A 20675-nucleotide genomic window follows, 5' to 3' on the forward strand; every position below is an offset into this window, starting at 1 on the left:
ATTTGAGAAAGAAAAAGAGAATTACTATCCATTCAAATATAACACAGCTGCTTTCTGATCACTTAGAATTTTTATTTCATCCTTATTGAAAGAACTATTTTATTTTATTTATTTATTTATTTTTTTGCTTTTTATATTTATTTATTTACTTATTTTTGGCTGTGTTGGGTCTTCGTTTCTGTACGAGGGCTTTCCCTAGTTGTGGCAAGCGGGGGCCACTCTTCATCGCGGTGCGCGGGCCTCTCACTGTCGTGGCCTCTCCTGTTGTGGAGCACAGGCTCCAGACGCGCAGGCTCAGCAATTGTGGCTCATGGGCCCAGTTGCTCCGCGGCATGTGGGATCTTCCCAGACCAGGGCTCGAACCCATGTCCCCTGCATTGGCAGGCAGATTCTCAACCACTGCGCCACCAGGGAAGCCCGAAAGAACTATTTTAAACTTATTTAGACATAACTTTTTCAGTGTATCAATCTTGTGAGTCCTATAAAAGAAAAACACAATAGGGGACTTCCCTGGTGGTCCAGTGGTTAAGGATCTGCCTTCCAAAGCAGGGGACGCAGGTTCGATCCCTGGTCTGGGAACTAAGATCCCACATGCCGCGGGGCCTGCACGCGGGCCTCAGTCAACTACTGAGCCTGTGTGCCACAACTAGAGAGCCCACGTGTCACAGCTACAAAGCCCACGTGCTCTGGAGCCCGTGCGCCACAACGAAGAGCCCACGCGCCACAACTAAGACCCAATGCAGCCATAAATAAATAAATAAATATTTTTTAAAAAAAGAAAAACACAATAGACATCCATCAATGAAGTGAGTCCTTAAATTTCTTTGCAGTCATAGTCTAGACCTTCCAGACTGCTTTCAACTCAAAGCTGTTGATGTCCTTATTTTCTCACAGGTGTTATTTAAAAAATATGCATGTTAGGATTGCTGAAACAATATACACACTTGGCAAAACAAACCAACATAACTTGGAAGTAAATAACAAAGCAATTATTTTATATTTAATTTGTTTTATCCATACATTTATGTAGCTTTTGCTACTGAATTTATGAATAAACAAAACACGGTAATAGAAAACAGAGAACAAATAAAAATTACAAGCAAAAATAAGTAACAAAGATAAAAAGAAACAAGTAAAAGAAAAGAACATCTAAAAGGGCCAGGAGTGTGACATGAGAGTTATAAACCTATTGTTCCTTCCGTGGGTCCTAGTTCCAAAACGTCTCTTGAAATGTGAGCATCTCAACACCTGGAACAGAATTTCAGAGCTTAAAGATGTCACATATTTGCCTCAGAACAGAAACTTTCAGTTTCGACTTCATCAGGTGCTTAGCAGAAGTGATGATGGGTACGATGCTGGAGGATAGCAGTAGAGCTGGACTTGACTGAGTGGCCGTGGTGCCCACAGCCTTCTCGGGGGCTTCTCAGCGCTGTTTTGATTCTGCATGAGTTTTGCTGTAAACGCTGGCTTCAGGATGCAATGCCTGGGCAAGCTGGGACATCACCATGTTTCCACGCTAGATCTCAGCTCATGAATCTTTGAGTCTCAGGCCTTTGGGAAAATAAAGCACCTTGGTTATGGAACATCATCTCCCACCCACAGTGACCGGAGGCAGCCCACAGCCTTTTGGGCATAGAGACATCGACACAAAGTCAGCGATGTGTGTGCAAGAGCAGGATGGGGACGGGAGGACCACCTGAGGCGTGATCCCTTTTGTGCCAGTGCTAGATGGTGATGGATACACAGCAACTGAGTTTTGGAAAAAGAGCATGGTGCCAGGGTGCCCTGAGGAGGTTCTAGAGAGATGAGCATATTTTTAGGGCCATGTTGCCATGACAGCCAGTCATCGGGATCAAGAACCCAAGATCAGGGTACTTTGTGAAGCCTGGGTACCCAACTAGGAAGGATAACCCCACATCCTTCCAGCAAGAGGAGGGAACCTGCCCCTCTCTCCTAGCTTCCTGCCTGCTGCTGGACCACCTCCTCCCCCCACTGTCCTGAGTTTGCATCTCAGCTCTGACATTTACTAGCTCTTGCCCTTGGTCGAGCCCAGTTACCTGATGGAGGCTCTGTTTCCTCATCTGTAAAATGGGAGTAATGGTAATAAAATCTTAGAGGTTGTTGGAAGGAGAAAATGATTAGCTTGAATGTAATTCTTAAAAGGTGCTTAGAGCATAGCAAGCATCTGAATCATCATCGGCATCATCTCCTTGAATGTCAGAGATGGAAAGGGGTTTACAATCCACGTGATTGATTGATTGATTGATTTAGCCACACCGTGCAGCATGCAGGATCTTAGTTCCCTGACCAGGGATCGAACCTGTGTCCCCTGCATTGAGAGCTCGGAGTCTTAACCGCTGGATCACCAGGAAGTCCCAGAATCCACGTGCTTTATGCTACATTTATTCTTCCTGCTTTCGATGAATATTGACTGAGGGACTCCCATATGCCAGGCTTTGTCTAGAAGCTGGGGAGACAGGTTCTGGAAGAGAGAAGAGGCCCCTGCCCCAGTTGTTCGCAGGCTGGAGGAGCAAACAGTAATGAGCTCGTTCATCTGCCTACAGAGTCACATCAATTTCCCCGGCTGCCTGGTCCAGTGCCCGTCTCATCAGGACATTCGCCAGGGGTGGGGAGGTGGGGTTAGGCTTCCTCAAGGAGGGGACAGCCAGCTTGAGACCTGAAGGGTTTCGCTGAGTTGGGGTGCTGAGAGGAGAGGTCCAACCTAGAAACCAGGTGATCATTCTGGTCCCCTTCTTTAGCGCCACCGCTGAGATCTGCCAGTTTTGTCTTCCAGATATCTCTGGAACCTGAACACACCGCTATGTCCGCAGCCCCACCTGGGTTGACCAGCTTCCCCTGGAGAATTTTAATAGCCTCCAAACCAGTCTCCCTGCCTGTCCTCTTCTGCACAATAGCCAGAGGATCTCTGCAGAAAGCAAAGCTGGCATGTCTTTCCCCCACTGAACGCCTTCCATATCTCTCCACCTCTGCAAGATAAAGTCCTGACTCCTTCTAGCCCACAAAGCCCTGCAGCATCCAGCCCCTGCAGACCCCCGCAACCTCCTCTCACCCGCCCCACATCCTGTCCACTCTGCACTTCATGCAGGGCCCCTTAACAAAGGTCCTTCCTGCCAGACCTTTGCACCTGCGGGTCCCTGTGATTAGCACAATCTCCTATGAACCCTCAGCCGTGCTTCAGGCTTCAGTGTAAACACCCCCGGCCCTCCCTCCTTGGACCAGGTTGATCACCCTGTTCCCAACTCCACGATGCTTGTTGGAGGGTCCAGATTACCCCAACTGGATGCAGGACACTAGTCCTCCTGTTACCTGCTGACTCCCAACGCCCAGCACAGGGCGCTCAGGAAATGCATGTTTCTAGAATGTTCTTAAACACATGCCCCATTCAGACCTCTTCCTTTGATCTCCATTTCTCCACCCAGAAAGGGACATTATAAAACACCCAGCAGGGCTACCCCGTAGTGAGTCATACAAAGCCTGTGATATGTGCACAATAAACACTATATAACGTTATTCCATTGTTTCCAGGCCAGTAATAGCTGGCTCCATGATAGCAGGAGATTTCACTTTGTCACTTCCAGCACTTTGTACATGGCAGGTACTATTTATTAGACATACAAATGAATGAATTAATGAGCTATGAATAAACACATGGTTGGCCATGGACAAAATACTTAATATCTGTATGTCATCTTTTCCTTATCTGTAAGATGGGGATGATAATAGACCTCTCACAAGGATATTAAAGGTTTAAGTGTGTAAATGTAGATAGAGTGCTTAGAGCAATGCCTAAATAGTATGTAATTATATAGATATACTATAAAGGTAAGTATATAGATATAATATATATATGCATTTGTTGTTATGGTGGTAACTACTATAGAAATTTATTTTCTTTTTTGTTTTAATTTTTTAAAATTAATTTATTTTTGGCTGTGTTGGGTCTTTGTTGCTGCATGTGGCATTTCTCTAGTTGCGGTGAGCAGAGGCTACTCTTTGTTGTGGTGCGCGGGCTTCTCATTGCAGTGTCTTCTCTTGTTGTGGAGCACGGTGGCTTCTCTTGTTGTAGAGCACGGGCTCTAGGCACGTGGCCTCAGTAGTTGTGGCTCGCGGGCTCTAGAGCACAGCCTCAGTAGTTGTGGCACACGGGCTTAGTTGCTCCGCATGTCGGATCTTCCCGGACCAGGGCTCGAACCCATGTCCCCTGCATTGGCAGGCGGATTCTTAACCACTGCACCACCAGGGAAATCCTAGAAATTTATTTTAAATAGGTAATATATACAAATGGTAAAAAAAAAAAAAAAAAAAATTCAAACAGAACAAAGAACAAAGGTTCACAGTGGAAAGTAAGCCTGCATCCTTTCCTCCCCTTCCTTCAGGTATTCAATGCATATGCATATGATGCGTAGATAGATCTATTATCTTCCCAGGTTTACAGATGGAAAAACAGAGGCACAGAGAGGTTAGACTGAGTTGAGCTCTACCAGCCTGGAGTTTTATTTTATTCGTATCTAACAGGGTTTCTCAACCCTGCACTACTGACATTTTAGGCTGGACGGCTCTCGGTTGGCAGGGTGGAGGGCTGTCCTGAGCACTGTAGGATGTTTAGCAGCATCCTAGGCCTCTATCCACTAGATTCCAGTAGAAACGTATCCCCTCCAACCCCCCAGTTGTGACAACCCAAAATGTCTTCAGACATTGCCAAATGTCTTCCTGGGAGGGTGGTGGCCTGCAGGGCGAAATCACACCCTCCTTGAGAACCACTGATGTATATGAATTGTATGATAGCCCTTCCCAGTTTTCTCTTTGCTTTCTACAGACAGCAGCATTAAAACTCTCTGCTCAGGGTCTAGTTTTCTTCTTTTACACCACTTCTTGGCGATCATCCCACTCCCCTACTTGTAGACAGAGGGAACTTCTCTTAAGCAGAGCAGTAGCAGGGGGTAGGGGAAGCGGTGAGCTGCCCGCCCTGTGGGTAAGCCGGCCGGCAGACCAGAGTTTCCGGGGCGGGCAGTCAGCTACCAGGGACGCCCCGCCCCACAGCGCGGTCTGGAGGCGGGACGGGGGGGGCGGGGAGAGGCCGTGGGCGGGGCCACGTCCCGGACCGCCCCCGCGCGACGTCACGGCGCCATGGCCCCGCCTCCCCCGGCCGGGGCGGCTGGCGAGCACTGAGTCGCTGGGCACGCGGGGCTGCCGCGGCGCGCCTCTCGTGGTAGGTGGCTCCGGGGCGGCGAGGGGGGGGCCTGGGCTGCAGCTGTCGGCAGGGGGCCGCCTGCAGGTCGGCCTCGGGCGGCGGGGAGCCCTCGGCCCTCGCGGCTTCTTCCCGGGCCCGGCGCAGCTGCTCGGGTTCCGCGGCTGGGTGCTGGGAGGGAGGCGGCGCGGGCGGGCGGGAGGTTCGCGGATTCGCACCCGCCCGGCGCTGCGAGCGCTTTCCCCCGGGTGCGGCGGAGACCCGGCCCCCGTGACCGCGATTCTCGCTTCGGACCCTGCGCGGGGGAGACGCTCAGCGTGTGTGTGTCTGTCTGTGTGTGTTTGTGTGTGTGTTTTGGGGGGGAGGCGGCGTGTCTCCGCTGTCTGAGCCCCCGACCCCTCCCCGGCGCGCCCCACACGCGGGCGCCTGGACGCGCGGGGGGCGCGTTGAAGTTAACTTGCAGCCGCCGTGGAGTTACGAGGCGTATCTGAAGTGAAGGGGTTGGGGGGCGGAAATCGCTGCCTGGGGAGGGGGGCGCCGAGAGCATGGGATAGGGGCAGCCCTGGTGAACTTGGGGGTCACCCGCAAGGAGAGGGGGCCGAATTTGACCAGAGGATCCCACCGCCCAGTAACCTCCCCTTCTCAGTGTGAGCTGAACGGGAGGGGCCTCGTAAAGCTGGGACGTGAGTGGCAGCAAGGGAAAGGGGGCATGGTCACCAAGGTTGGGCATGCCTGACCTGGCAAAACCTGTTATTATTATGTGGGACAGAGGTCGAGGTCTTGCTTTTCCACACAAAGGCTGGTCCCCTCGGGAGGAAGGGTGGGAACCATCCGATTGAGTGCAGTAGTTAGAAGGGCTGATCACCTTGTCTGCTTCCCCTTTTACAGATGGGGAAACTGAGGCTCAGAGAGGTCTTGTGCCCACGGCCCTAGGTCCAACAGCTAGGATGTGGCAGAGCTGAAACTCACCCTTATGTGGCAGAGCTGAAACTCACCCTTAGGCCCCCTGACTTCATGCATCTTATAGAGGTGTTGGGGAGGGAGGGCTGATAAACTCCTACTCATCCTTCAGAAGCCTCCTTGGGCAGCACCTCTTCCTGGAAGCCTTCCCTGGCACTCCCCAGGCATTGTTGGGTGCTTCGTGTTTTGAATCCCACAGAGGTATCTGGCCCTTTCCCTCACTTATTAACCTCTTTGCAGGTCTGTCCCCCATTCTGGGCTGTGGGCATATCTCCCCATATCCCATCTCAAATCCCTTCATTCAGCTGTGTGTCTAGATGGTTAGGCCAAGCTTCTGTGTTTGGACAAATTTTGGTGTGACTCACTCTGGTTTAGTAGTGATGTGGCCTGGGCGAGTCATTCCCCCTCACTCAGCCTCAGTTTCCATGACCGTGAAATCGGGTTTATTGTGTCATTTATAAATGAACCGTTTTAACCCATTGAATCCCAATTGTATAATATTGATACTATTATTTACTTAATGTATATATCACCTTCTTTTTTAAAATCATGTAATTTTTTTATAGTAACCTTATTGAGATGTAACTCATATGCCATACAATTCACCCTTTTAAAGTATTCAATTTAGTGGTTTTTAGGATTTTCAGAGTTGTGCAACTGTCACCACTGTCTAATTCTAGAACATTGTCATCACCCAAAAGAAAACCCTGGGCCCATCAGTGGTCACTCCAAATTCCCCCACACCCCTACCCCAGCCCCTGGCAACCACTAATCTACTTTCCACCTCTGTGGATTTGCCTGTTCTGGACATTTCCTATAAATGGAATCATGCACTATGGCCTTTTGTGATTGGTGCTTTTCACTTAGAATGTTTCCAAGGTTTGTCCATATGCTAGTATGCAGTACTTCATTACTGTTTTATTTCAGCATTTCATTCTTTTTAATGGCTGAATAATATTCCATTGTATGGTTATAACACACTTTATTTATCCATTTATCAGTTGGGCATTTGGGTTGTTGCCACTTATGGGGCTGTTACGAGTAGTGCTGCTGTGAGCATTCATGTACAAGACTTTGTGTGGCGTATGTTTTCAGTTCTCTGGGGTACAGCCTTAGGAGTGGAATTGTGGGGTCATATGGTAATTCTGTGTTCCACCTTTTGAGGAACCGCTAAAACATTTTCCAAAGCAGCTTCACCATTTTACAATCCCACCAGCAGCAGTTGAGGGTTGGGATATAATCTTAAACAAATTTAGTCTTCAGCAGTCCTAATCTTTGAAATCACTGGCTTTGATGTGCTAGTTAGAAATTAACACACATGAAATTAACGTACATGAAATTAAGCTCCTCCTTAGCAGAGTAACTGGGAATGCCTCTGGGACCATCAGTTAGGGAAACAGATCAAGCCTGTGGGCCTCTTAGCCGAGGTACGTGTGCACTGTGTCCCTTCTGTTCCTGAGCGGGACCAGGGGAGGCCATGAGGAACCCAGGGGCTCGCAGTGCCCAACCCAGAACCCAGCACAGGATCTGGTGGTGCCTTTAGGGACCTCTGCATGGGATGAAGGTAAAGCGAGGGGGACAGCTCAGACCTTCCCACACCAGGCCAGCGGGGGTCCCTTGACAGCTGAGGCTCCATGTGGAGGCCAGGGAGACGCTTGGCGGGTTTCCTAGACTGCAGCCCTAAGAGAAGGCCTGTCCCTTGGCTCGGAAGTGGGGTCTGGTCCTGCCTGTGTTCCACCCGCTACCACTATGCTCATTCTGAAGGTGACCTCCCCTGGTGGCCACGTGGTTCCCTTAGATATACCCTAAGTGAGCCACTGCTTATTTCCAGAGATGCCACCCCTAGGCCTGAGGCCAGCAGTCCTGAGCGACAGATGCCCCACCCGTGACACGCTGGACACACAGACACCCCCGTCCCTCCTCTCGGGTGTTGTCCCCCCACCTGGGACGCCCACCTCTTCCCACATGCTCTTTGCCTTCCATGAGGCCAGGCTGCAGGGAAGATCCTAGGTCAGAGGGTGGCAGCATCACAGGATAACAAAGGGGCTTGAAGGTCATCTGTTCTTCCCGAGGTTCAACCTGTAACCTGCTGGTTCGGGAACTTCAACCAGCCTTGGGCTCTGTGTTCCCGGGTCCCAGCCACCGGCCTCCTCCTACCTGGGCAGCTGCTCTTTGGGAGGGCCGTGGAGACGAGGCCTTCTGGTGGCCGTTTCCAGCCCCTCCTGCTTTTATTCACTTGTGCGTACTTTCCCTCTCTTGGCCTTTTAAAGTCCTGATTTCCTGTGCACGAAGAAGGCAGCCTGGGGAAACGGAAACAGGGTTGAGGAGGCTAGTCAAGGGGCTGCCCCTTGCTGGGCCTCAGTGTACCCTGCTGGGGAATGGGCATGGACTGAATGCAGTACCACCTTGGGAATCATAAAGTGTTCAGATGCTTTATCGACGTGACTTCGTGGATCAATTTGTAGCAGGAGTGGCAGGTCAGAAGTGGCTGGTATTGATGACTTGAAAGCCCGGGTGTAGCCTGCGTGGCTTTGATTTGCCATGTGGCGGCGGAAGCTTGTCTGGGTAGCTGGCTCCTGGCCTCCCCACTTACCGCCCGTTCCTACTGCCTGCAAAGCCCCTTGCTCTCTGCAGACATATCCACCCTGAATGGGGCTGCTCCAGGGAAGGTTCTGGGATGCCTGCCCCTTCCCGTGCCCCTGCTTGGGTCTCCTCCATCCTGGGCTGCCGCGGCCTGAGGAGGATTTGTGGGAATGATTCATTCAGAGCAGCCCGAGAGCTGGGGCAGGCCCCAGAAATTGCAGGGAAGGACCGAAGAGGGCAGCGCCCACGTGCCCTGGGGAGCATCTGGGACTGCCGCCCGGAGAAGCTGCTTGTTATCCTGCGTGCTCAGAAGGTGGGCAGCAAGGGCAGGGCAGCTGCCCTGGCTGCCAAGTGAATTTTGCATCAACCAGACTTTTGACCCACGTGGCTGTAGCCAGAAGGTGGGCAGGTTGCCAGAAAGCGGGCTGGGTGATAGCATCCTCCAGGGCCCAGCCCTGTGTTAGAATCCGGCCAGTCCCCTTAGGGGTGATGGGTCTGGGTTCCCTAGCTGCCTTCCTATGCCTCAGTTTTCTCATCTGTAGAATAGAAGCACAAATGGGACCTACCTCCTGCAGTTGTTGATGGGAGGGATCGGGGATAAAGTATTGGGGTTGGCCAAAATATTCGTTCGGGTTTTTCCATAACTTTTTTTTTTTTCTTAATTTTATTTTATTTATTTTTATTTTTGGCTGCGTTGGGTCTTCGTTGCTGCGCACAGGCTTTCTCTAGTTGTGGCGAGCGGGGGCTACTCTTCGTTGCGGTGCACAGGCTTCTCATTGCTGTGGCTTCTCTTGTTGCGGAGCTTGGGCTGTAGGTGCACAGGCTTCAGTAGCTGTGGCACTCAGGCTCCGTAGTTGTGGCTCACGGACTCTATAGCACAGGCTCAGTAGTTGTGGTGCACAGGCTTAGTTGCTCCGTGGCATGTGGGATCTTCCCAGACCAGGGCTTGAACCCATGTCCCCTGCATTGGCAGGCGGATTCTTAACCACTGCGCTACCAGGGAAGTCCCTTTCCGTAACATCTTATGGAAAAACCCAAATGAACTTTTTCGCCAACCTAATACCTACCCTTCTACCAGGCAAAATGCAAGGCCCCAAGGTCAGACAGGACCTTCGGAGACACTTGAACGTGTCCCTTTGTGAGCCTCGGCTTCCCCATCTGTCCAGAGGCAATAATTATAAATAAAATGTCAACAGGGCTTACTGGGTTCCAGGCAATGTTCTAGGTACTTCATGTACTTGAACTCATTTAATTCTCCCAGCGGCCCTCTGAGATGTACACACTGAGGCACAGAGAGGTGAAGTAATTTGCATAAGGTCACCCAGCTAGGAAGTGGGAGAGACAGGGTTTGAATCCAGAGTCTACACTCTTAATTTTCATCTTACCCCCTTCTTGATACCCTGTCTTAATGCCTAGCACACAGAAAACGCTCAGAAAATGTCAGTTGCTATTATTACATTATTATAGAATTATTCTTACATATTATATGATTGTAAAATTATGTTACTAATAATTGTTCATCCCTTTTCCTGCCTCTTTGTCCACATTCTTTCCTGGACGGACAGAACAAGCAGGGCTCTTGGCTTGTGAAGACTAGATTCCTACCCCCCTCCCCAATGTCCCCCCACTCTCCTCACTCTCATGAGCAGTTGGGGGCTGGACAAGAGCTTGGAGGCAACTGAGTCCCAGCTCTGCCTCCACATTGCTGTGTGACATTGGGCAAGGTGCTTCCCCTCTCTGAGACTCAGTTTCCCCACCTGTGAAATGGGCAGGTAGTGCTGTAACAAGCTGCCAGTCAATGGCTTCACCCTGCAGGTTGGTTTTTGTGTAGCTCCCACAGTGCTGTATTTTATTTTATTTTAATTAATTTTTATTGGAGTGTAGTTGCTTTACAATGTTGTGTTAGCTTTTGCTGCACAGCAAAATGAATCAGCCATACATATACATATATCCCCTCCATTTAGGACACTACCAGTGCATTAAATAGAGTTCCCTGTGCTATACAGTATGTTCCCATCAGTTGTCTATTTTATACATAGTATCAATAGTGTATATGTGTCAATCCCAATCTAGTGCTGTATTTTAAAACGAGAAAACATTCAAATATTTTTAGAGAATAATTCCAGTGTCTCACTTCTTATGGAAACTCAAGAGCTTGAGCCAAACTAGAGTGGCCTGAAGCTGCCCCATCGATGGCCTGGGCTGTCCTGGTCGCTCCCCACGGTCCCCTGGCCCCGAGAGCCCCCTGGCCCAGTGCACGCCTTCAGGGCTCTGAGGACACCAGGGACCTGCCTGGGTGTCACTTGAACAAGCAGATCCATTGCTTTAAAAAATAATATAGGGCTTCCCTGGTGGTGCAGTGGTTAAGAATCCGCCTGCCAATGCAGGGGACACGGGTTCGAGCCCTGGTCCGGGAAGATCCCACATGCCGCAGAGCAACTAAGCCCGTGTGCCACAACTACTGAGCCTGCGCTCTAGAGCCTGAGAGCCACAACTACTGAAGCCCACTCACTACAGCTACTGAAGCCCGAGCGCCCTAGAGCCCGTGCTCCGCAACAAGAGAAGCCACCGCAATGAGAAGCGCACACACCGCAGTGAAGGGTAGCCGCCACTTGCCGCAACTAGTGAAAGCCCACACGCAGCAACAAAGACCCAACACAGCCAAAATATATATCAATTAATTATTTAAAAAAAGAAAGTTTAAAAAAAATTGATATATCTTTTAAACCACTGGTTTCGATGTTCTCCAAGAGTCTTTCCAGCTCTGCTTTTCTAGGTCATTGGAGGCTGTCTGAGGCCTCTGATACCTCTTCTGCCACTGTAAACCCTCAAGGCTTTTAACACACCCTTGTCCCCATCCCACACTCCCCGGGTGAGGAGCCCCTGTCTCTGGGCCCCAGGGTCCCGCCTTACCTGGTCCAGGTCCCTGGTTAACCCACAGAGGTATTCGGGGCCAGCCGAGGCCCCTCCGCCGTGAGCACTGGCGGGTGTGTGTCTGTGTACCAGCACATCCACACCGCCTGCACAGCTGCTGGGACACCATCCCACTCCCTCTCCCTGTCCTCACAGGGTACCAGGGAGACATTTTTTGTTATTGACAACTCCATTTCCTGGAAACTGAGACTCGAGTCACTTTCCCAAGGTCACACAGGCCTGAAGTGACAGCACCGGGATTCGAACCCAGATCTGCCCAACTCCAGTGGCTGCCCGAGGGAGTCATCCATCCATCCCATCACTGCACAGAGAGCCACGGAGTGATGTCTGCAGTCATTGGCGTGTCCCCTGCACCTGGCCCTGGGCTTGGGTCATACTGGGCACTCAGTAACTTGCTGAATAGGGACATGCTACAGGTTCTCAGCTAGAGGCTGAGTGCAGGATTCAGGAAGCCACCAGGTCCCACTTTTTCCAGAGTGCACCTTCTGGTGGAGGCAGCAAACAAGAAAAAGGGTAAATCACATCTCTGACCCGAGGTGCCGAGCTGGGAAATTGGGGACCACACCTCTCAAACACTTTCACGAATCCCCTAGAGCTCTTGCCAAAGTGTAGATTCTGATTGAGTGGGGTGGGGACAGGGCCTGTGACTGCCTTTCTAGCCAGCTCCTAGCAGACTCCAGTGCTGCTTGCCTAAAGACCACACTTGGAGCAGTGACAGCCTGTGTCAGAGGTCAGGAAACTACAGCCCCTGGGCCAAATCCGGCCCATTTGCTTGTTTTTGTAAGTAAAGTTTTATTGGAACACAGCCACGCTTTTACTTACATTTTGTCTGGCTGCTTCCGTGCTACAACGGCAGAGTAGAGTAGTTCCAACAGAGACCCTGTGGTCCACAGGACTGAAAATACAACAATTATTGGGCCCTTTACAGAAAGTCTGGCCATCTCAATCTACTCATCTCTTGGGTTCCTTCAAGTAATAATATTTTGTGATTTGGTGAGTGTAAGGTGGTAATAAAAAGAATGATTGCAGTTAACATTTGAGGGCCTCCTGGGTACTTAGCTCTTTACGGGTAGTTAGTTCACTGCTGTATCCATTTTATAGGTGAGAAAACTGAGGCTCATAGGGATTGGGTCGCTGGCGCAGAGACGGGGGGGCCAGGAGCTGGGTGAGGCCGGTTGGAACCAGGTCAGCTCATTCTTTTTACATGAGAGCTTCTGCCTGGACATTTTTCACGGAGCACAGAGAAGCTTTTGTTTTGATTTCAACCCGTCCAAGGGTGCTCAGGTACCTTCATTTCTTTATTTGTCTGTTCTTCCGTTGAGTCAACAAATATCCTCGCAGCCCATGCTGGGAGTTGGGGGCCTTGCTGAGTCCTGAGAAGATGTGGGGGATGCCCAGCCCTTTGCCTTCCGGTGGAGGAGGCCATACAGGCTGCTAAGCGCTTTGAGGGACATTGACACAGGGATGGGAGGCAGTCAGGGAAGGCTTCCTGGAGGAGGGGGTATAAATTATACCAATAGGAGTTAGCTGGGTAGAAGAAGGCAGGAAAGGTTTTCTAGGGGAAGGGAACCACATCCACAAAACTGGGGGCTTTGTAGGTTAGAGTTCATGGCACTGAGATTTTAGTATGTTTGCGTGTGTTTGTTGGGGGTGGGAGGGTGTTAAAATTGGCCAGGTCAGAGAACCTGGATTTTACCCTGGAGAATGAAAGAGTTTTCCTCTCCAAGTCCCCTTCTACCCTCTGATGACTTCCTGGACAGAGTCTTCACTAGGTGCTACCTCAGTGTTTCTCTCCAGAGTCCTGTGGATTAACAAAGAGCAGACCCCCACTGGGCCCCCCTGGGGTCCTTGGGCAGGCGGCAGTCTCCAGCTAGGAGGCAGAAGGATCGCTTCCTTTGCGTGTGTTTTTGCAGTTACTTTTTAATTAGGGTGTGTTTTTAATTTAAGCTGGGGGGGTTAGAGTTTCCTTTGAAAATGTTTTAACGATATTGAATCCATTTAACAAAAATATTAAGTAGGTGAGAGTAAAGAGGGTTCTGGCTGTAGCCAGCGTCATGAAGGTGGTCTTCAGCAGGTGGGAATTTGGGGAGCCCCGTGGCAGGAGGGGGCCAGACCAGCAGCAGCCTTCCTCTTAATATTCTGCTCTTTCTCTGAAGCCCCAGGGGCCCTGACCTGGGGTGGGGGTGGGGAAGGACTCCGTTAGCCATGGTGGTGCAGGCGTGGGTCCTGGTTCTCGCTGGGCAGCTGAGGTTCCTGTTCCAGGCTACTTCCTCTCCCCGTCTTGCTCCTCCTCCCCCACGCCCTGTGTCTGTCTTGGTCTCTAGTTTTGTTGCTCCCTGTCTGTCTCTCTTTCCCATCCCTGTCTCCCTCTTGTGTATGTCTCTCCCCTGACTCTGTCTCCCCTGTCTCTGTCTCCCTTCATCTCTGTCTCTCCTTGTTTCTCTCTCCCCACGTCTCTCTCCCACCTCTGTCTCTCCACATCCCTGGTTCCCCCATCTCTATCCCTGTCTGTCTGTCTGTTGTCTCCCTCCCCCACCTGCACTACTTCCCCTTCTCCTCCCTCCACGCACACACCCTAACACCTCTCTTCCTTGCTTTCCCTTTCTTCATCTCCATCCCACTTCCTTTGGCTGTGAGTGACATCCTGCCTCAGAATCACCAGAGCCCTTGCAGAGCCCGGGGACCCGGCTAAGCATCCCCAGTGGAGGTGTGGGAGACTTGGTGTGGGCCACTTCCCCAGTGAAGAGAGGGAGATTAGGAGGTCTGCAGAGGCCATGCCGTAGTCCAGGGTTTGGAATCCAGCCCTGGCCCCGGGCCCCTCGCCCGGCCCAGCTGGCCCCAGGGCCGTGGGGCCCAGGGGTGCGGAGAGGAAGCCTGGGTTGACAGCAAGAGGGCTGAGCGCCGCTTTGGGTTTGATCGAGGATCCTGGCTCCCAGGAGTAGGTGCGAGGCCCACGGGATGTCGCCGTCGCCCTTCCTTGGGCCACCGAGAGGCTGTGAGCTCCACGGGCAGGCACCACGCAGTGTGTCCTTGGCTCCCCTTGAGCACACAGTAGGCCAGCAGTGCATATTTAAGGGCTGAGAGTTTGGGGGAGCATAGCCAAGGAGCATAGAGTCCAGCCCCTTCCTTTCGCCAGTGCGGAAACTGATGTCTAGAGAGTGGAGGTGATTTGCTGAGGATCGTGCAAACAGGTTTGGAGCACAGAGCAGAGTCTGGGTCCCCGACCCCCAGCAAGACAGGGAGAGCAGGTGGGTGCTCTAGTGGCCCTCCGTAGGTGTCCTGTGAAAACCACCTCTTAGGAGGCGGGAGACTCGGGTTTGAGGCCACCTTGCCCTCCTGCTGGGGGACCCTGGGTAAGCTTTTCCTCCCTGGACGTCCTGTCGGTCTCTACATACCCTCTAGGTGATGATGCACAGTCCTGAGGATTGCAGACGGGGTCAGGTCTCTGGGGTCGGAGGCCGCTGACCTCACAGCGGGTGGACAGCGTGCTTGTTCTCAGCAGGGGCTGTGGCTGCCGTGGCCTTGGGAACCTCAGTCCTCTGGTTATATGTTGCCTGGTCTGGGTCACACGGAGGATGCTGTTGTAATCACAGGCCTATTGTGGGTTCGCTGGGGAAACCCAGAAGGAGAAGACATAACTCCCTATTGCCTGCAGAGGATGGAGGGGTACTCCTCCTCCCCCAACTCCAGGCCCCGAGATCGGCCCCCGCCTGCCTCTCGCCTCCCCACCCCTTGTGAGAGGGTTCCTGGTAGTGCAGTGCCTTTGAACAAGCAGCAGCTCCCCCTGGAGGGCTTGTTCTACACAGCTTGCTGCACCCCATACCCAGAATCCCCCATCCAGCAGGTCTGCAAGGGGCCCGAGAATTTGCATTTCTTACCGGTTCTCAGGTGCTACAGGATGCAGCTGTCTGGGAACCCAGTTTGAGAACCACCATAGTAGTGCATGCTCTAAAACCAGGCAGTGTAGGCTTAAGACCCTGCTCCACTATCTCCCTGCCTTGAGCTCTCAGGCGAGGACTTTACCTCTCTGTGCCTCGGCTTCCTCGTCTGTAAAATGGGATAATAACAGCACTGGTCTCGTAGATTAGCTGTGAGAATTAAATGAGCTAATACATGTATACTGCCTAGAACAGTGCCCGGGCACGGAGTAAGCGCTATATCTGTGTTTGCTGTTATTACCATTACTGTTGTTGTTATTTTTATTACCATTATAATTTCCTTTCTCACCCACCCCCACCCCCAGACTGTTCTGCTTACAAGGAATCCTTTGCTGGTCTCCTAATTTCCAGCGCACATTCACACCTCCAGGACTCTCTGATCAAGCTCTGCCCTCCCCCTGGGGTGCTTCCCCTCCCCTCTGCCCATCCTTTTAGACTCAGCACAGATTCCTGCTTGGGCCTCACCACGCCCCCCCCGCCCTACCCCAGCCAGAATCCACAGCCTTCTGACTTCCCTGATCACATGACTTACTTCCCTAATCCAGCTCTCACTTCATTCAGCCCATCATCCAGTTACTTGGGCATCAGTCTCCCGTGGTGACCCACAAGTTCCTTCAGATCCAACTTCTCCAGGCTTTGATGGCACAAGGAAGGTCCCCTTGGAAACGTTACCCCCAAAGTACAGCCTTGATGTGTTTCAAGAAGGCCGGCCCCATCGGCAGCCTCCCGGGTTGCGGGTTGCGAGGTGGAGCCCTGTTTGGGATGTGGGATTTCCCTAATTCGTAAGAGCATGAGCTTGGCGTCTGAAAGCCCCAGTTCAAATCTGAGTTTTACCATTTAGTGCTGTGCCGCCTTGGGTAATTTTCTTAGTTATTTGTACGCTTCACATCTTCAGTTTAAAGTGACACTATCTACCATCATTGATGTCAGTAGGTTTTTGTGAGGATTCAATGGGGTCTCATTTACGCAGCGAATATTGAGCACCTTCTGTATGCCAGACTCCGTGCTAGGCACTGGGGATCCAGCAGTGAGCGAGACACACCATCCCTGTCCTTGGGGCACTGACGTTTTAGGGGGAAAGACGGACGCACAGGGAGACGTATTAGGGTTCGCCAGAGAAACAGAACCAATGGGACATAGATAGAGAGACAGATGTATTTTAAGAGATTTATTGCAGGAATTAGCTCACCCAGTTATGGGGGCTGAGAAATCCCATGATCTGCCATCTGCAGGCTGGAGACCGAGGAACGCTGCTGGTGTAATTCAGTCTGAGTCTGAAGGCCTGAGAACCAGGAGCATCTGTGTGTGAGGGCAGGAGATGGATGTTAAGCATGCGTCTCCAGCAGGAAAAGAGCAGATTCCTTCCTCCATGCTTTTGTTCTCAATGGATTGGACGATTCCCACCCACATTGCTGGGGGCGATCTTTACTCTGTCTAACAATTCAGACATTAATCCTTTCCAGAAGCACCCTCACAGACACACCCAGAATGTTTGACCAGCTATGTGGGCATCCCTTAGGTTGCCCATACAGTTAACAGGTTGACACATACAATTAACCATCACAGGAGAAGTACAGGAATCACAGTGGCATTGTTCCAGGAGGATGTGCTGGGAAGGAGGTGGTCCGTGTGAAGAACTCTGGGCACAGTCTGGCAAATAAGAGGCCCTCAGCAATTGGTAATTGTGATTATTACTATTGTTATTACCGTAACTATTAGAGAGAGGGGATGAGAAGGGAAGGGAGGTGTCATAGGAAGAAGTTATAGTGTCAGTGACAGTATAGGGACAAGAAGGCATTTGGTGTCACAATCATGATATTCGTAGCCAGTGTTTACTGATGCCCCAGTGTGTGCCAGGTATTCCGCTAAGGGCCTCCTAGGGACAAAAGTCATCTCACCCTCCAGGGAGGTGCATTTTTTTTTTTTTTTTTAAACATCTTTATTGAAGTATAATTGCCTTACAATGGTGTGTTAGCGTCTGCTTTATAACCAAGTGAATCAGTTATACATATACAATATGTTCCCATATCTCTTCCCTCTTGCATCTCCCTCCCTCCCACCCTCCCCAGGGAGGTGCATTTTTATCCCCATTTTCAGATGAGGGGAATTGGGCCTCTTATCTGGGGAAGTGGAGGGATGGGATTTGAACCTGGCCCTTCTTCGGGGGGCCTGCGGGCTCCATAGGTGAGTGGTGGGAGGTGAAACTGGTGGGGCCGGGGCAGGTGGGGAAGGCTGGACTCTCGCCTTGGACCCCAGAGGTCGTTTAGCATGTCTTCCTGCTGGAGACCCTGGGCGGTCCTGGGCTGCATGGCGTGGGGAGGTCCACAGCACATCATCTTCTCACCTTATGGTCCAGAAAAACCAGTGTGGGGTAAAGCCCCACACGGATGGGTGAGAAGGGATGGCTCTTCCCTGGCCCGCTTCTGATGAGGTCGGCTGGTGGGTGGCAAGTTCCCCTTGGGCCGGGGGTGTGGCAGGAAGTGGTGGGCACAGCCAGACCCATGGCGGAAAGCCCACACTGTGGAGGGTGAGGACACCCAGGTGTGTGCACCTTTACTGAAAGGATGTGATTGCTTACTGTCACTGTCTCCCAGCTCCGCTGTCTGGGACCTTCTCCACTTAGGACTAAGGACATCAGGAGCCCAGATGAAGCGAGTAATGAGGACTCAAGAGATTTCTCTGTGTCTCCATCCATTCATTTCTCAAATACCTAAATCCCTATGTCTTGCCAGTTTCTGAGCAAACAGCTGCATCTTTATCTTTTTGTGTGTGATGTCATTGACACCTCACAATGACCCATGAGGCAGGCATCAAGAGGAGCCCTTACTTGGTGGAAAGATGGGGATTTGGGGTCAGACGCACTTGAGTTGGCTCGTGCACAAGCTGTGAAACCTTGGGCCAGCCCCTTCCCCTCTCTGGGCCTCAGTTTCCTCACCTGTAAAATGGCGATCATATTAGTGACCATCTCTTGAGTTCCTGGCACGATTATAGATAGGTTATGTGGTGCCTGATGCATAGACTTGCTCAGTAATTCACAGTGATGAGGATTGTGTTGTTCACCCACTTTATAGATGAGGAAACTGAGGCTCAGAGAAGTTCTGGGACTCTCTCCACAGCATCTTGCTCCCTGGCTCTGTTCCTACTGATGTCTGGGCAAGTCTGCAGATTCAGATACTCTCCAACAAGGTCCCAGGCCCTCTCAGAGCCCCAAACCATTTTCCTTTAAAGAAAGGCCATTCACTCACTCTGAATCTGGCTTCCAGAAGTCAGTGAACTGTGAGGAGACGGTTCTCCTCATGGGTTCCTCCCTTTGATTTTTTAAGTGTTCTTGTTCTGAGCAGCTCGTGAAGCTCTTTGAAATTCTTTCTCTTCCACCTGCTTCAGGAGCACGTGAGAGGGAGGAGGGTCTCCCAGTCCTGGGCTGTGTTTGTCCAAGAGGGAAGCAGCAGGGCAGGTTGATGTCCCAGGAAACTAGATTCCCAGGGATGTGCTGCTTGCAAATTGTGCTCTTAAGACCCCCACCCAAATCCCACCCCTGTCCCCCGCTCAGATGTCCTAAAGATCACCTGGACGAAAGACCTGTCTTATCTGGGAACATTACATCAGCAAGTATTTATTACCTGCTTGCTTTGTTCTTGGTCAAGCCTTTCTACCTTTTTGGCTGTCCGCCACTGCAAAACCTCTACACCAAAGAAGTGCAATCAGAAAAGCCATAAACTACAATTAAGGGGCAGGGGAAGGGGGAAGTTAATCAAAGACTTTCTAAGCATAAAGTATCAGAACAACCTTCTGGCCTCTGGTAAGGATATTCTCCGGTTAGTTTCGCTTGAGGAAAACTCAGATCCACACCCTTGGGGCAGAAGTGAGAGTGGTTAGCTGGCTCCAGCCATCACTGTGAGTCTTCAAATAAGACTTTGGAAATCAGTGTTGCTTAGATTGTCAAAACAAATTTTTTAAAAAGTCATGCTGGGGCCTGGGAGAAGACCACTTGAGAGGTAAGTGTGCAAAGGTCAAAAAGAGTCTATTATGTGTCTGAATCAGTTGGCTTTGAGTGGTAAAATCCGAATTTAAAATAGTTAAGGTGGAAAATAAGGGAATTTATTGAGTTAGGTAAATGGTTAAGTCCAAAGGTAGACTGCCTTCAGGTACAGCTGTATCCAGGTGCTCCACTGTCTCAGAACGCTCTCTCTTTTGCTCTCTGTCTCTCAGATGGGCTTTCTTCTGTGACGGCTTCTTTCTCAGGCATGCTCTCCCCAGTAACATCTCCAGGCATACATCCTGCTAATTTAGCTATCTCAGCTATAAGAGAACTATTTCTCTAATAATTCTTGCAAATCCTGGGATTGATTCCTATTCATCCACCTGGAGTCTCTTACCCATCCATGAGCATCTGTACCCTCTTACTGACCAGACCTCAGCTGCTGGTCTTGGGCATGGGGTCAGCCCTACCCCAGTCACAAGGACAGATCCCAGAAGACGAGAATGCATTCTCAGCAGGCAGGTTGACAGATGCCCACACCAGTGGTGGAGCAGCAATGAAAGGGAAAGGCAGGGTTTATGTCCTGGGGGAGAAAATGGAAGCAGGCACTGCCCTTAATGGAGTATTTAATCTGCTCCAATATGGTATGAAAGCCTTTATGTGTATTTAGCTGCTCTCCTCTTTCACAGGTAAGAAAATGAGGCTCAGAGAGGTTAAGTGACTCACCTAAGGTCACAAAGCTGACAGGTGAAGAATTCAAACTCACCTCCATCTTTCTGCAAAACCCATTTTTTTCCACAGCTCCCTGATACCTGGGGAAACTTAGTAACCTGCAAAGTGAGCTCAAAAAATAAAATATGAATGCCTTTGGGTGGGCCAAGCTCTGTGTTAAGGTTGGGAAGAGAAAAAAAAATTTTTTTAAGACTGCAAGACCCCTCAGCCCTTGAGCTCCCGACATTCAAGGAGGTGCAAACAGCAGTTATCATAGAGAATGGTAAGGGGTAGACAAGGGACCGGGAGACATAGTGGAGTGCTTACTACAGGCTGGGTGTTCAGGGAAGATTTCCTGGAA

At 50.9% G+C, this 20675-nt stretch overlaps 1 protein-coding gene across 2 annotated transcripts in view; it reads left to right on the forward strand.

Annotated features, from left to right (window-relative positions):
• Positions 1-5148: 5148 nt before the first annotated feature.
• The window catches only part of TPST2 (tyrosylprotein sulfotransferase 2), a 56639-nt gene continuing 41112 nt past the window's right edge, over positions 5149-20675 (forward strand). Inside the window, exon 1 of one of the 2 annotated variants that reach the window (XM_059893755.1) lies at positions 5149-5230. The gene's annotated coding sequence lies outside the window, so the exon portion shown is untranslated. The remainder of the gene's footprint in view (positions 5231-20675) is intronic. The other variant, XM_059893752.1, reaches the window with a different exon arrangement.

Source organism: Balaenoptera ricei, chromosome 14 (genome assembly GCF_028023285.1).
Source record: "Balaenoptera ricei isolate mBalRic1 chromosome 14, mBalRic1.hap2, whole genome shotgun sequence".
Lineage (NCBI taxonomy): Eukaryota > Metazoa > Chordata > Mammalia > Artiodactyla > Balaenopteridae > Balaenoptera > Balaenoptera ricei.